Source organism: Callithrix jacchus, chromosome 19 (genome assembly GCF_049354715.1).
Source record: "Callithrix jacchus isolate 240 chromosome 19, calJac240_pri, whole genome shotgun sequence".
Lineage (NCBI taxonomy): Eukaryota > Metazoa > Chordata > Mammalia > Primates > Cebidae > Callithrix > Callithrix jacchus.
In genome coordinates, this window is record NC_133520.1 from 45,255,299 (window position 1) to 45,272,980 (window position 17,682).

The 17,682-nt window shown below is 38.3% G+C and overlaps 1 protein-coding gene across 4 annotated transcripts in view; it reads left to right on the forward strand.

The window, feature by feature from the left end:
• GREM2 (gremlin 2, DAN family BMP antagonist) overlaps window positions 1–17,682 on the forward strand; it is a 129,176-nt gene that overhangs the window by 36,350 nt on the left and 75,144 nt on the right. Inside the window, exon 2 of one of the 4 annotated variants that reach the window (XM_035281499.3) lies at window positions 11,842–12,032. The exons of the other annotated variants lie outside the window; for them this stretch is intronic. The gene's annotated coding sequence lies outside the window, so the exon portion shown is untranslated. The remainder of the gene's footprint in view (window positions 1–11,841; window positions 12,033–17,682) is intronic. 4 annotated transcript variants of the gene reach the window in all.

Here is a 17,682-nt window from a genome sequence, read left to right on the forward strand (position 1 = left end):
AATAGCAGCTTGAACCCAGGAGGTGGAGGTTGCTGTGAGCTTAGATTGCACCACTGTACTCCAGCCTGGGCAACAGAGTGAGACTCATCAAAACAAACAAACAAAAAACAGTAATCCTTTTGCCTGCACACCTTACAGCCCTCTGATCTATCTTCAGCTTCTTGCTCTTTGGGTTTAATGCCACATATCTACAAGAATTAATAAACTGGTCTCAAGAAAGGATGACTTTGAACTCTAAGGTATTTTGTCTATAATGAGTGATTTATGTAGTTTAGTTATCTAGGAATATAGATTTGCTCACATAGATGTGTCTGAGCTTGATTTGTTTTCCTTGTGAATTTCCATAAACCTACTGGCTAAAATTATATTTTATTCAGATGATACATGTAAGTAACCATAAGCTATGATTTAAAAATCACTAATACTGTGAATTAGTCAATTTACTCATTTGTGAATTAATCAAAACATCTTCAACTTGGCATTATGATTAACTTCCCAAACTGTAATAATTTCCCAAAGAAATACATTTCATGATACTTTTCAAGTTGAGGTTTATAAGTTAAGACCAAAACTGTGTTCAGAAAACATGCATGTAAATAGCAGACCCACCTCCCATCATCAATCACTCTTACATACATATATAACTTTCAGTTTTTAATGACCAAATGGTGAGAACCCAAACTGGAAAAAGACAAGTCCTCGGTTCTTAAGAGTGGCAAAACATATTTGTGTACGTCATTGTTGAAGAAGGTTATGTTTATAGTAAAGAAGAAGAATCTAAATTAGGAACACACTAAGATTTCCTTCTTTTCCATTTTTTTCCTTGTAGGACACATGACAGAAGAAACATGTTTTTAATTTTGGGACTTTTTCTTTGTTGAAATAAGTTGCGACAACATCACTTTTATGGTTGACTCAATCCCATGTTAGTTTTCAGGAATGGAACTTCTATTTATTTTGATCTTGACACTGCCAGAAATGGTTTTAAAGCTCAGTTAAAGAAGAGATCCTTGCTTTGCATGACTTGGTAAAAGAAAATATAAAGATCCAAGACTTATTTTGGCACCCACTGGAAGTAAAGACAAATAATAATTTGGAAAATTTGTGTAAATGTTACAAATATGAATCTCATTGATCTGCTTTTTAAATAATGGTAAGAAACACATGTAGCACTAGACTAAGAAATACACACTGGAAACAAGATAAAAAAAAACTTCCTAAGTAAGTTCTTATCATATACTGCTTTCTGCAGTATTATGTGGTTGCTTTAAACATAAAGTATTGTAAACTAATGCAAAAGGAACTGGCAGAGCTTAATAAACCTTGACTCAGAGTTTAAACTCATTGAGTTTAATTTCATTCTAGTTGGAGTATCTGAAATTTAAAGAGTAAATTGTTTTAATTTCTGACATAGTGTCTATCAGGCCCCAATATTTGGCTGTTTTTACTCCAAACAAAGAGTTAAGTTTAAAAGTTTTAGTTTTCTGAATATTTTAATTTGAATTATGTTATCTGACTGCCCCCTGCCCCATTTTCCACTACAGTACTAACTAGATCAACCAGGGTTGTTTGGCAGCTTTTGGGATTATGGACTCCTTGTGTGGTTTCATGGTTTCTTAAAAAAAAAGTTTTGTAGCCAAACCAAACCAAACCAAACCAAACCAAACCAAACCAAACCAAACCAAACCAAACCAAACCAAACCAAAGCTGTGATTCTCAAGGGTCTGTGGATTGATTGAAATCTGAACAGAAAATATGGACTGGTGATGCTAGTAACTGACCAGCTGTCACAAAAACTTCCTGACACTCTCTAAGCAAAACCAGGAAGCTCCATCAAGAGAGGGAAGGAAGATCCCCTTAGCAAAATAAAAATAAAAAATAAAAAGATTAGTAAGAGGCTACATTTGAGAGGAAGGAGGTGAAGTAGCAAACCAAGGTGCAAAGAAAACATAGACAATTCTATTGCTGGCCCTAGTACATTAAACTGAATTATCTATAAATTCAGATTCCTGATTAAGACATTATGCTATCTCGACGAATCAGCTGGTGTACGTCATTGAGCTCACAGATTTTCTTTGTTGCCTGCATTCTCCAGAGAATTCATTTTCTACAAGATACGTGGTTGTTTGCCATAGGAGAAAGTTGGAAAGAATATTTTTAAAGTTACTTTCACAGAATGGATAGCAGTTTGATTAATCTTTCTTCTTATTTATTTTGGGTACATATCTTTTCTTTCCTGGGTTTTACCATTGATCGCATTCTGTGATTTAACAGATAAGATTCTGTTCTTTCTTCTTCTTTTTTTCAGCACAGCACACAACACCCAAGCTCTGGTGTTGTTCTTGATTCTTCTTCTGTGTAAGCTTTATTAAAAAGTGAATCTTGTGCTAGGCACGGTGGCTCATGCCTGTAATCCCAGCACTTTGGGAGGCTGAGGTGGGCTGATGATCGCATTCTGTGATTTAACAGATAAGATTCTGTTCTTTCTTCTTCTTTTTTTCAGCACAGCACACAACACCCAAGCTCTGGTGTTGTTCTTGATTCTTCTTCTGTGTAAGCTTTATTAAAAAGTGAATCTTGTGCTAGGCACGGTGGCTCATGCCTGTAATCCCAGCACTTTGGGAGGCTGAGGTGGGCTGATCACTTGAGGTCAGGAGTTCGAGACCAGCCTACCCAACATGGTGAAACCTTGTCTCTACTATAAATACAAAAAATAGCCAGGTGTGGTGGTGAGTGCCTGTTATCCCAGCTACTCAGGGGGCTGAGACATGAGAATTGTTTGAACCTGGGAGGCAGAGTTGCAGTGAGCCAAGATTGTACCATTGCACTCTAGCTTGGGCATCAGAGTGAGACTCCCTCTCAAAAAAAATTTTTTTTTTATTAAATTAAAAAGCAAATATTGCTACAATGTATTTGGAATGAACAACTTATTAAGCATATAAATGCAACAACACATTAAATGAAAGAAGAGAGTTATCCTTACACAGTGACCTTCCCCTCCCTCCTGCAACTCAGCCTGCTTTACCAGCCTGATTCTTGAGAACTATTTGGCTTTGCAACTCTCATTCTAGAACTAAAAGGGTCAAGACTTGGTGCTGTTAGCTGTGAAAGGTAAAAGAAGAGGTAGAGCCAACACTGATACCACTCTGATACCACTACCAGCTAAGGCTGAGGAGTGAATACTATCACAGTTAACAAAACAAAAGAGAAGGCACATTAAGGACAGATTAGGGAGCTGGGTAGCAGCATAAGGATCAAAGTATTACTTTAATTTTGGACTTGTCTGCCAATATATCTTGTTGCATTTTAGAGAATTCCTGTCTGTGTCCATATCTTGCTGACTACAGGGCATACTGATCACAAAGATTATTCCAAAACCATTCACTCATGTTTGCCCTCTTCTTCCACACCCTTGACACCCCCACCTCTCCACCAGTAATTTTGGGGTGCTACTTTGCTGAGTTCTAGGCTAATTAGCAAGAGCTCCTTTAAGTATACTTGACCCATCTGCAAATGCCGAAGATTCCTCTTCTTTTCTGCAGACAAACATTCATCCTTACTTTTATCAATCGTCTCCTCCTTCTGTCCCTTCTTAGGGAAAGAGCACCCCTTTCTGTTCTATGATGCACACCTGTGTCTCAGAACTTCATTGCATCACACAATTAAACAGGCGAGGTCATGTAAGCAAAGCACATGTGCCACATGAGAGAAGTTATTTTGATATTACTAGTAGGTTCTTTTCTGAGAACTTAGTTCTTAGATGATACCTTTTTGCATTACTCATTTTTAAATCTCTTTTCTAAGGAGTAGGGAGGTTGTTTTAAAACTGAATTCCATCCAACAAAAAAGAAATTTTAAGCCTATTTCTTATGTAAAGCCCTTAACCCATTCCTGGATCCCTGTCAAAGTTGAATCCCAGCTCTGAGACCCCTTAGCACAGGGTTTGCATCCTCTACCCGCAACTCAGGGTATGGAAGGTCCCAGGCTGGAAAAGAACAAAGCAACGTCTTTCAGAGCTGTTAGATTCCACAGCCACTTGGAAAGCGTTAATAGTCCTCAGAGGAAGCCCTCCTGAGGACTGGTGTTGAATCCAGACTTTACCAAGTATTGGTTGTGTGACTTTGGAATTTTATACCTCAAATTAAGCATCAAGATTGCAGGAAGCCAGGGAAAGACCAGAGCGGCCTCTGGCATAAGACTTAAGAGGGTGTCTGAACCTAAGTAGTAAAGATAAATAAAATCTAAATGCAATGGTTTAAAAAATCCAAATTAATGCCAAAAAATCCATGGTGAACAAAATATCAAAATTTTAAATAAAGACACTGGCAGCAATAATGCTGTGCAGAGTTCTACCTATGAAGCCTGAGCAAAAGAAAAAAAGTGAGTAATACTGATTGTGTCCTTAATTACAATTGTGATTTTTTTAATATTTATGTTTTTAATAGTTGAAAAAAAAGACAAGGTTTCATTTGTTGCCCAGGCTGGTCTCAGACTCCTGAGGTCAAGTGATCCTCCCCCTTTGGCCTCCCAAAATACTGGAATTACAGGCGTGAGCTACCGTACCTGGCTCAATTTTGATGTTTCATTCATCGAATTTTTTTTTCAAATTAACTTGCTGTTTTTAAATATTTTATTAGTATTATTTATCTTAATTACTGAGTACTTTTTGCTCTCACTTAAAATTTGGATTGAAGCCCACTGCCTCACTTCACCTCATTCCAGCGTCAGCTCTATTTAGCGTGGTTTTAATAGTTTTAATTCCGTAGGCCAGTGAATAATTCTACTGTAAGATTAAAGAGTTTATTATTCAAGTAAGGAAAACATTTTATTTTACCTATAAAACCAGTGGAGAGTTAGTTTTGGCTGCATTATCACAATGATCATCCCTTTTCAGAGTGTCTCTCTGCATATTCCTTTCTGACAAGTAGGTAAAACAAATGCTAAGCCAATAACCGTTCAACCACCGGCACTGGCCACTTCAGTCAGCTGCTTGCCTGAAATATTTAGGCGATTCCATCAAAATTGTTGAACTGGTGGTTTCCCAAACAACCAATCCACTAAGAAAAATAGAGCATTATCTATAAGGGACAAAAATTTATGGAAGATGCATACCTCACAACTGAAAGAAAATAGTTTGGTTTTAACTCTCTATAATCATTAGCTTGAAGTCCAGCAGGGGACAAAATGGACTAGTTATGGGCTATGTTTCCCCTCTGTTGACATAGGGACATAATTTGTCAACAGATGGGGAAGACTTTGTACTCTCTAAAGTAATTTGAGTTACCAGTGGTTTGTCTAATTTCATAGAATGCAAACAAGTAAGACTGAGAAAAGTTGTCCTGTGTCTTATCTGTCAAGTAATGACAACCACTTTCATTACTGTTCCAGGAATACATGTTTACAGTATCACTTCAGAGGTGATTAAAATGAAGGAAACACACCAGTGGGATACATTTGATTCTGCAAACCATGGGCAATGTAAATGATTTGTCTGAATATTCAGACACAAACACATCTTTTTAATATTAAAAAAAGCTGGGCTTCCTTTGACCTAATAAATCTGTTGGAATATTCCAGCTATAATTAAAGCTGGAGAAGACAACAAGAGAAGGGGAAGACGATGCTTATTTTTCATTCGTTCAGTGTCAATTACATCTTGGATCGAAAGGTGCCAAAATCCTCATGAGGCCCTGTGGGTGTAATCAAACTCCCTGCTGGAATTGGTTAATTCCAAGTGGTCATGCTGACTGACGTAGGTGGCTGGTCCTGGCAGTCAGAATGTCTCTGAAATGGGAGAATTGATGGACAGCCCAGCTCTGGTGTTTGGCTTCTTTATTTCCTTGGTGCTCAAAAAAGAAAAAAAATCATCAGTTTCTATTTCCTCAATTTGAACGTTAGGAAGTGACTGGTAATGCCATTTGACGGTCCACTGAGCACCCGTGAAAAGTCTATCATAAGGCAGGAATTACCACACGTGCCAGATAATAAATTGACCCAAGTCTGTCTTTCCTTCCTTCCTTCCTTCCTTCCTTCCTTCCTTCCTTCCTTCCTTCCTTCCTTCCTTCCTTCCCTCGCTCCTTCCTTCCTTCCTTCCTTCCTTCCTTTTTTCCTTCCCTCCCTCCCTCCTTCCTTCCTTCCCTTTCTTCCTTCCTTCTCTCTTTCTTTCTTTCCTTCCTTCCTTCCTTCCCTCACTCCTTCCTTCCTTCCTTCCTTTCCTTTTTCCTTCCCTCCCTCCCTCCTTCCTTCCATCCCTTTCTTCCTTCCTTCTCTCTTTCTTTTCCCTTCCTTCCTTCCTTCCTTCCTTTCTTCCTTCCTTCCTTCCTTCCTTCCTTTCTTTCTTTCTTTCTTTCTTTCTTTCTTTCTTTCTTTCTTTCTTTCTTTCTTTGTTTTCTTTCTCTCTTTCTCTTTCTCCCTTTCTTTCTTTCTTTTTTGAGATGGAGTTTCACTCCCAGGATGCAGTACAATGGCACAATCTCTGCTCACTGCAACCTCTGCCTTCTGGGTACAAGGGATTCTCCTGCCCCAGCCTCTCCAGTAGCTGGGATTACAGGCACCTGCCACCATACCTGGCTAATTTTTTTGTATTTTTAGTTGAGACAGTGTTTCACCAGTTGACCAGGCTGGTCTCGAACTCCTGACCTCGGGTGGTCCGCCAACCTCGGCCTGGCCAAGTGCTGGGATTACAGGCGTAAGCCACTGGGCCCACCGTCTTTTTCTATAGCATAGTTCCAATTGGACATTTTTGATTTGATAGGCATCTTAGAAATCAGCCAGTTCAAACACTTCTTGTTTTACAGATAATGAAATCTGTTCAAGGTCATCCAATCTTTTAGAATAAACGTAGATTTATAGACTTCCTCTTAGTGAGTGGTGTTATTTCTACCAGTTGATGCTACCCGTAGTAGGAAATGTTCTTTGTTAAGTTGAATATAGTTAGAATATTATGGAATGAAACTGGAAGATTTTTTTACATGAAGTAGAAAAACTACACATGAATTTGAGATGAAAAATACGTCTGGTTGTTTATGTTATAGACATACTAGTTCAATATGAAAATCATTCTTATCCAAGATACTTTTAAAGTGTTCCAAATGCTGAAATCACGGTATGATTGCAATATGCGGGTATTTGACCCGGATATGCCAGTTCAGTCCGTACCCCATCATTTTTGGAATGACTTTACTGGGGGTAATGAACAAAGTAGTGAAACTAATAGAAGATTGTCTGTACCAAATGAGTTCCTGCCTCACTTTAAAGACCCTCTGTGCAGCCGGGTGCGGTGGCTCAAGCCTGTGATCCCAGCACTTTGGGAGGCCAAGGCGGGTGGATCACAAGAGATCGAGACCATCCTGGTCAACATGTTGAAACCCCGTCTCTACTAAAAATACAAAAAATTAGCTGGGCATGGTGGCGCGTGCCTGTAACCCCAGCTATTCAGGAGACTGAGGCAGGAGAATTGCCTGAACCCAGGAGGCGGAGGTTGCGGTGAGCTGAGATCATGCCATCGCACTCCAGCCTGGGTAACAAGAGCGAAACTCCGTCTCAAAAAAAAAAAATAAGACCCTCTGTGCACAACACAATTTGATTGGTTCTCTTATTGTCTACATATGAACATTGTCATATTGTCATGTGTGGACAATAAGTGTCTCAGTCCTTTTATGAAAAGGGGTGGCTGGGTGTGGTGGCTGTAATCCCTGTAATCCCAGCACTTTGGGAGTCTGAGGTGGGTGGATCAACTGAGGTCAGGAGTTCGAGATCAGCGTGGCCAACATGATGAAACCTCATAGCTACTAAAAATACAAAAATTAGCCTGGCATGGTGGTGCATGCCTATAATCCCAGATACTTGGGAGACTGAGGCAGAATTGCTTGAACCTGGGAGCCAGAGGTTGCTGTGGGCAGAGGTTGCAGTGAGCCAAGATTGTACCATTGCACTCCAACCTTGGCGACAGAGTGAGACTCTGTCTCAAAAAAAAAAAAAAAAAAAAAAAAAGGGAGAGGGGTGGGGACATATTGGTTTTTTGCTAGTTTCCTCAACTTTCTGAAACTTGTTCACAACCTTCCATATTCCAGTTAATTTCATTTTAAAGAGACAGTAGCATGGACCTAACAACCTAGCTTTCCAGGAAAAATTTTAATACCTATGAAAATCAAATAAGTATCTCTGTTTATGCATCAATCACTTAAAGCATCCACAGAATAGAAGATATTTTCAACTGAATTGTTGAAATATAGTTAGAATATTATAGAATAAAACTGGAAGATTTTTTTACATGAAGTAGAAAAACTACACATGAATTTGAGATGAAAAATATGTCTGGTTGTTTATGTTATAGACATACTAGTTCAATATGAAAATCATTCTTATCCAAGATACTTTTAAAGCGTTCCAAATGGTGAAATCACGTATGATTGCAATATGCAGGTATTTGACCATATTGAAGTAGAAATCCAGCAGGAGGCAAACAACAGCCCAATCCAGAATCAACATAAGTTTCTACTGCATTTAAAAACTTTTAGTGACGCATAATTGACATGCAATAAACTATGTGTATTAGTCCATTTTCACATTGCTATAAATTTTGATAAAATCGAATTTATCTTTTTTTTTTATAGTTTGTGCTTTGGGTATCATATATAAGAAATCTTCTCCTAACACTGGGTTGTAAACCTTTTCTTTCCTTTTCTTATGTGAGTTTTGTATTTTTAAGTTCTACATTTATTTCTCTTATCCATCATGAGTAAATTTTTGTATGTGATACGAGGTATGGATCAAAGTTCATATTTTTCCCCCATGTATGGATAGCCAGTTGTTCCAATACCATTTGTTGGCTAGATTATCCTTTCTCTAACAAGTGACCTTTACACCTCTGTCAAAAATCAGTTGTCTAGGTATGTGTAGTTCTACTTCTGGGCAGACTATTCTTTTTCTCTGATAAATGTATGTATCTTGACACTAATTAAACACTTGCTTGTTCACAGTAGTCTTTTAAGAAGTTTTAATCAGGCAGTTTTAGACTATCAATTTTGTTATTCTTTTTCAAAATAGTTTTTGGCTATTCCATTTTTTTCACATGAATTGTAGAATCATCTTGTGAATGTCTACAGAAACACTGCTAGAATTTTTATTGAAGTGGAATCAAGTCAGTAGATCCATCTGGGGAGAATTGATAATAATACTGAGTGTTTCAGCTCATGAACAAGACATGTCTCTCTCCATTTATTTAAGTCTTCTTTAATTTCTCTCAGCAATGTTCTGTAGTTCTTAGTGTATGTATTTGCACATCTTTTGTCAGTTTTCTAGTTTTCTTCAAAAGTGTTTCATATTTCTGTTATAATTGTTAAATGATTTCGCTTTTTTTTTTTTTTTAATTCAAGAGGTTTTACTCCATTACTCAGGCTGGAGTGCAGAAGAGGCACAATCCTAATTCACTGCAGCCTCAAACTTCTGGGCTCAAGCAATCTTCCTGACTCAGCCTCTTAAGTAGCTGGAATTACAAGTGCAAGCTACTGTGCCTGGCTGCTTTCTAAATTTTTACTTCCAAATGTTTGTTCCTAGTATATGAAAGTCCAATTCCATTTACATATTGACCTTTTATCCTGCAGCCTTGCTACATTTATATGTTATTTCTAGTTTCTTTTTATAAATTCCATTAGATTTTCTGCATAGACAATTGGGTCATTCATTTGAGAAAATAGACAACATGTTACTCCTTCATCTAGCTTTTTTTCAATCAAGAAAGAAAGGCTAGGTGCCTCTCTAGCTTTTTTGATTAGTGTTAGCCTGGTATACTGTTTTTCATCTGTTTACTTTTAACCTATTTTAGTTTTTATATTCAGAGTGTATTTATTATAGATGGCATATGCCTTTTTTAATCCAATCTAGAAATATCTTTTTTAGGCCATTTACATTTAATGTGATTATTCATATAGTTAGGTATAAGTCTATTATCCTACAATTTACTTCCTATTTTTTCCACCTCTTCTTTGTTCCACTTTACTTCATCATCTGTCTTCTTTGGATGAAGAATTTTTTTATGAATCCTATTTATCTCCTTTGTTGGCACATTGCTATAACTCTTTGTTATTATTTTAGTCTTTGCTTTAGAATTTTTCATGCATATTTTTAACTTATTATAGTCTATCTTCAAGCAGTAGTATACAACTCTATGTATAATATAAGAGCACTAAAAGAAGTACACTTTCATTTCTTCCCTTCTGGCCTTTATGTGATTATTGTCATATATTGTATTTATATAATATGTTATAAATGCTATAATACATTATTTTTATTTGTCTTTTTGAGACAGGGTCTCACTCTGTCACTAGGCTGGAGTGCAGTGCTGTGATCCATCACAGCTCACTGCAACCTCTACCTCCCAGGTTCAAGCGATTCTCATGCCTCAGCCTCCCAAGTAGCTGGGGTTATAGGCACACCCAACCACACCTGGCTAATTTTTATATTTTTAGTAGAGACAGCGTTTTGCCATGTTGACCAGGCTGGTCTCAAACTCCTGGCCTCAAGTGATCTGCCTGCCTCGACCTCCCAAAGTGCTGGGATTACAGGCTTGAGCCAATGCATCTGGCTTGTTTTTATTTTTATTTAAATAGTCAGTTATCTTTTAAAGTAATTCAAATAATAAGAAAAAGTCTTCTATATTTACTTGTTACCACCTCTGCTGCTCTACATCCCTCTGTACAGATGCACATTTTTACGTCATATCATTTCTTTTCGACTTGAAGGATTTTCTTTAACATTCCTTTTTATGTTAATCTACTATTGACAAATTCTTTTGGTTTTCATATATATGAATATATATATATATATTGCTTTATTTCTAGAAAAATCATTTTGTTGAGTATTGAATTCTAGGTTTATAGGGTTTTTTCTTTCAATGCTTTAAAGACATTATTTTATTGTAATTTTTTTCCAAAGAGAAATGTACTTTTGTCTTTGTTTCTCTGTATATAATGTTTTTTTATCTTGCTACTTTCATGATTTATTTTTTGTCACTGATTTTGAGCAATTCAATTATGGTGCTTCTTGATGTGATTTGCTTCATTTTTCTTGTGTTTGAGATTTATTGGGATTCTTGGATCTGTTGGTTTATAATTTTTACCAAATTTGGAAATAGTAGGCTATTGTTTTTTCAATTATTTTTTTCCCCCTATTCCTTTGGGGATTTCAGTTATACATGTATCAGGCCAAATGAAGTTATCCCACATCTCACGATGATCTTTGTATTTTTTTAAAAATTTTCCCTGTTTTTCTTTATAAATAGTTTCTGTTGCTATGTCTTCAAGTTTATTAAACTTTTATTTTGCAACATATAATCTCCTATTAATCCCATCCAGTGTATTTTCAATCTCTACTATTACAGTTTTCGTCTTTAGAAGTTTGAGTCTTTTAATATTTTCCATGTCTCAACTTTCTGAATAAATAGAATATAATTATAATAACTGTTCAATGTAGTGCTCTGCTAATTTTATCATTTCTGTTAGTTCTTATTTCAGTTTGGTTGATTGCTTTGTCTCTTTACTACGGTTCATCCTTTCCTGGGTTTTTGTTTTGTTTTGGTTTTTGTTTTTTTGGGGTTTTTGTTGGTTTGTTTTTGGTTTTTTTGTTTTAGCATGCCTGGACATCTGTGTTTGGATGCCAGATATTGTGAATTTTACCCTGTTGCGTACTGGATATTTTTTGTAACCCTTAAATATTCTTGAGTTTTGTTCTCAGGAGCAGTTACATTAGATGAAAATGTTTTGATCCTTCGAGGTTTCTCATCCATTTGATTAATTCTTTTCCTGCCATTGAGTAGTTTCCTTACATGCATTCTTTGATCAGATTCAGCTGAATACCAGAGGAAGGCTTTCTGAAGATTGCTGCAGCTCTCCCTCATCTCACAGATTCTGTCCTGAGAACTCCAGCTGCCTTGATCTCTTCAGAGTCGGTTTCATCTTCTCAATTCTGAAGTTTGTCGGGCTCCGCCTGAGTTTCCCCTTCCTGCAATGCAACCTAGAAACTCTCTCAAAGCAGTAAGCTGGGGCAATCATAAGGTTCACTTTGTTTTCCATCTTCCAGAGATCATTGTTCTTTCCCGGTGTTTGGTGTCTTGAAAGCCATGGTTTCAGATATTTTGTCTGGTTTGTTCTGGTTCAGTCTGGGTTTTGGCATTGGTTTTAGCTGTTTCAGGTAAGAGCATAAATTAAGTGCCTTTACTCCACTTTGGCCAGAAACAGAGGTCCTCAGTTTAATTTGTAACCTGTAATAAAACTAGTCAACATTTTCCTTTTGAAAGATTTTATATATTTATCTGTCTCAGCATTTTAAACAGTAATTTAAAGCTTAATGGTACAAATATCACGCAGGGGAAATAAAGACCCTTGGTTCCAAAGAAAAACACAAAAGCTCAGAGGTTAAATGATTTAGTGTTTGTCTGTGACCCTAATGCAAACCACTGCAAAAAAAATTGTACATGACCATGCAGGGGTCTCTTTCCTTAGTTAAAGATGACTGTACCCTAAAGTGTAAAATAATTGAGTTTAATGAAGACACAATAAATAGGAATAACTTTTTTTTTTTTTTTTTGGAGATGGAGTCTCACTCTGTCACCCGGGCTGCAGTGCAGTGGCATGATCTTGGCTCACTGCAACCTCTGCCTCCCGGGTTCAAGCAATTCTACTGCCTGAGCCTCCCAAGTAGCTGGGACTACAAGCACCTGCCACCACGCTCAGCTAATTTTTTGTATTTTTGGTAGAGACGGGGTTTCACCATGTTGCCCAGGCTGGTCTCAAACTCCTGAGCTCAGGCAATCCACCCATCTCGGCCTCCCAAAGTGCTAGGATTACAGGCATGAGCCACCGGCCTGGCCAGGAATAACTTCATAAATTTGGAGTGAATGTATACAACAAATCAAAGTAAAGGTATGAATTCCATAAAGCATTGGTTTAATTGATGATACTTACTGCAGTTGATAAAAACATAGCCTATAAAACCATTTGTTAAATATTATTTATTATCTGAAGTCTTCTTCACACAATTTATAAAGTACATTGAAAAAATATTACAGTCAAATTTTGGCAAATTGAGAGTGCTCTTAATTTTAAGAATTTATATTGCTAATTTGATGCTACCATTTCATATGTAAATGAAGACCCGACATTATAGAATACAACCATGCATAACTCTTGAATAGAACTTTGTCCCGACCTAATGAAAGATGTCTAATAATGATAGAAAGTGCCATAAAGGTAATCTCCAAATGCACAATCACACATTCAGCAATAAGGTATCGCATATCCATGTAAAATAAAATATTCGCATAAGATAAATATCAGAGACACAAAAGAAATTTAAGGGTAGATCCAGGTTTGCTGGAACCTAAAACGTGCCCAGTTTGAAAGTTCTCCTTAAGGAACACAATCCCAAATGTCGAATATGTAACTCTGACAAAAGGAAAGTCAACACAGTATTCTTGAAAGGCATTCCAGTCCTGGAAGACTGAGTCGTCCACAAACAAGAGCAACTATATCTACATAAATGCATCATACCCAGTGCAAACAAATCGTAGCTCCAACTCAAGTCTCCCTGAGATGAAAGGTATGAAACATGTCTGTGGCCACACCAGTGCCACCTGACGGATGCAAGGGAAACTGTGCAGGAAGGCAAATGGGAATGGGAAGACATTCAATATTAATCTATTGCAGTTAATATAGCTCACTATTGCAGTTGTTACAGAACCATATGCCGCGTGCATATAGTGTCAGGTCCTGCAGTACCTGAGATAATGCTTCATCAGCTTTCTCCTGATCCCACCTATGTGAAAAGTAAGGGAGGGAACCTGGTGGAAGTTAAGACTGGTACAACTTAAAATCATCATCTCTCTTCAAACAAGTAACTTTATTATTTATTTAATTTTATTTTTTGAGACGGAGTCTTGCTCTGTTCTCCAGGCTGGAGTGCAGTGGTGCGATCTCAGCTCACTGCAACCTCTGCTTCCCGGTTCAAGTGATGTTCCCCCCTCAGCCTCCCAAGTAGCTGGGACTATAGGTTCATGCTACCATACCCAGTTAATGTTTGTATTTTTAGTAGAGATGGGGTTTCACCATGTTGGCCAAGATGGTCTCGATCTCTTGACCTCGTCATCCACTCACCTCAGCCTCCCAAAGTGCTGGGATTACAGGTGTGAGCCACCAAACCCAGCCTATTATTTATTTATTAATTTTAATTGTTTTTTTTTGTTTGTTTGTTTTTGAGACAGGGTCTTGCTCTATCACCCAGGCTAGAGTGCAGTGGCACAATCTCAGCTCATTGCAACCTCCACCTCCCAGGCTCAAGCGACCTTCCTGCCTCAGCCTCCCAAGTAGCTGGGACTACAGGTGCATGCCACTGTGCCTGGCTGATTTTTGTAATTTTTGGTAGAGATGGGGTTTCACTATGTTGCCCAGGCTGGTCTCAAACTCCTGACTTCAAGTGATCTACCTACCTGAGTGTCTCAAAGTTCTGGGATTACAGGCGTGAGCCACCACACCTGGCCCTACTTATTTATTTATTTTTGAGACAGGGTTTTACTATGTCACCCAGGCTGGAGTGCAGTGGCATGTTCATAGCTCATTACAGCCTTCCCATTCTGGGCTCAAGAGGTTCTCCTGCCTCAGTCTCCCAAGAAGCTGTTACACCATGCCCAGCCAATTTTTAAATTTTTTGTAGAGTCAGGGTCTCATTATATTGTCCAGGCTGGCCTTCAACTCCTGGGTTCAAGTGATCCTTCCACTTTGGCCTCCCAAAATGCTGGGGTTATAGGTGTGAACCACTGGGCCAGGTGTAAACAGGTAACTTAAAAATAACCTGTAACATTGGGCACTCATGGGGATCTTGCCTTTAATACACCCCTAAACATGAAAAGTTCAAAGGCCATTGGGTACATGTCTACCTGTAGGTTTTATTTAACCAGGAACAGAAAAAGGAAGGTGAAAGGAAACAAGTGGGTGGGAATGGGGAGACGGACTAGCGTGTGTCATCTAGATATGCGGTCCTGCTAGCACAGAGGTTTACAAAGTGCCCCAGGATCCCAGGTCTACCCGGCCCTCTTAGCTCCATCCACTGACTCAGTCCCTGACCACCTAAGCAGTTGCTATGGAGACCACCTAAGGTTCACATGGACAGGTGCCCTTGACTAAACCTCCTGGGAAGCCCAGACAAAAGGTAGCAACCCTATCCCGTACTTGGATTAATAGCTGGGCTTGGAACATTCTTTCCATCCTCAGCTATTCTGTTCTTGTCTAAATCAATTTGTTATACCATTGTGTTACAGAATGTATTCATACAGCAATTTCTGCCAACTTCTTGCCCTTCCATACGCAGTAACAAACAGACAGAAGTCCATCCACCATGAACTCAGCCTAAGGAGCATTGCATTCTCTAGTCACAAGTCTTCTTTTTTTCTTTTCGCACACTGCAATGGGTTTGTAAAGAGACACTAAGTTAAAAACAAATATGTTCTTGTGCACACACACACACATACACACACAGACACACAGACATATACACATACACACATACACAAACAGGCACACACATACAGACATATACACACACACATATACACATACACACACACACAGGCACACACAGACCCACACAGACCTATAAACATACACACACATACACACTCATATACACATACACACACAGGCACATACATACACACACATGCAGAAATTCTGTAGTGTCCCAAATTTCTACATAGTAAATGCTACAGAGAAAAATCCATGTCAAATATAAATAATTTCCTCTGGAGATATTGGAAATCCCAGGACATTCTCCAAGATCATGTCTCTTGGTGTCTTTCCCACAGAGAAATATTAAACTAATGGAGTGGATTACACCTTCAGTGAAAAGTGAAACTGAACACCAAGGCAGCCCCTGGAGGATTAGGTTTTGATTTCTGACACCACCTGTTAGTGTAAGAATCGTAACCCTGAGAGCACAAAATGGCTCAGAGGCAGGACTGCTAGTAAAGTTCACAAGTGACCCTGTCATTTTTACATTTCAGTCATTTTGTTAGGATGACAGGGCAAAAGGACTGTAGTAAAAGGACATCCAGTGCCATGACCGTAGACTTGTTGAATCTGGGTCATAGAGTTCACCAAAGGAATGGAGCCCTGAGGCCATCTGTTTATATTTACCATTTCTCTACATTTCTGAGTCAGCAAGAAGCAGGCAATTGCATCATCTGCCCTCCAAATAACCACTATCACTCCAAGCACACACTTCATCCCAAAAATGTTTCATATTTTTCCCTTTGCGTAAAGAATCTTTGAACTAACAAGAAGAAGCATTGCATATTATTTAATATTCAGATAGTAGCTTGTAATGCATTTAATTAGTCAATTCTCCATCAGGCTACTTATTTGACATCTTGTTGAAACGAGAAGTGGCTTTACAAGGTGAAGAGGAAAGAGGATGGCTTTCAGATTCAGACGACTGTAGTTCCCAATGCTGAATCCTCAGTTTGAAGGTTCTGTAATTTTGGAAAAGCTTCTTATTCTTCCTAAGTGTCAGTTACTTCTTCTCTAAATGGAAATAAGAACATCTCTGTTGGAGGTTTGTTGGGAGGATTAAATAAATACTATCCATATATCTGACAGATAATAAGTAGACAATAGATATGTCCATGTTGTAGTTCCTATGCCCGGTTTTTTGTTTTGATTGTCTGTTTGTTTTGAGATGGAGTCTCACTCTGTTGCCCAGGCTGGAGTACGGTGGCATGATCTTGGCTCACTGCAACCTCTGCCTCCCGGGTTCAAACGATTCTTCTGCATCAGCCTCCTGAGTAGCTGGGACTACAGGTGCCCCCCAACCATGCCCAGCTAATTTTTGTATTTTTAATATAGACAAGCTTTCACTGTATTGGCCAGGCTGGTGTCAAACTCCTGACCTTGTGATCCACCTGCCTTAGCCTCCCAAAGTGCTGGCATTACAGGCGTGAACTATTGCGCCTGGCCTAGTTTGTGTGTGTGTGTGTGTGTGTGTGTGTGTGTGTGTACGCGCACGCACAGGCATGCGTGCACACAGAATTATTTTGTGTGACTAATGACCAAATTTCCTAAGATTTCAGCAAAGGTCTCAAATAATTCTTTCCATGAAAGCATCTTATCAAGGCATTAAAATGATTGATTCTGGGAAAATTTAATTTCATTATTCTTAAAAGAGCTATGTAATATGAAGTAGCTTATTTATGCAACCAAAAGGTCTTCTTTTTAACTGCATTCTCTATTAGAGTGCCACATTTTGCCTGGGTCTGTTAGATTGGACAAATAAAATGCAGTGGAAATTAATTGAAAAATTGGAATTCGGCAAATTTTATTTGGCTTTGCTCTGTTCAAACTCACCACATAAAATCCTTCATGTCTTTTAACTCCCTTGTGGGTGATCTTTCTCCCAAATAACAGCCCTAGCTTTCTGCATTCAATTAATCCACAAGTATTTATTAAAGACTTCCAGTGAGCCTGTGCCATATTAAACACTATGGGGGATGCAAGAAAAGTAAATGATGACAGATCACACAGTATTTAGTGGTTCACAAACCACAAGTAGAATCTGTCTCCTTACCTCTTAGTCTCACCTTGAAAAAGGAAATTTCCACACTCTAGTAACTTGAAATCTGGGGAAATAAGATTATCT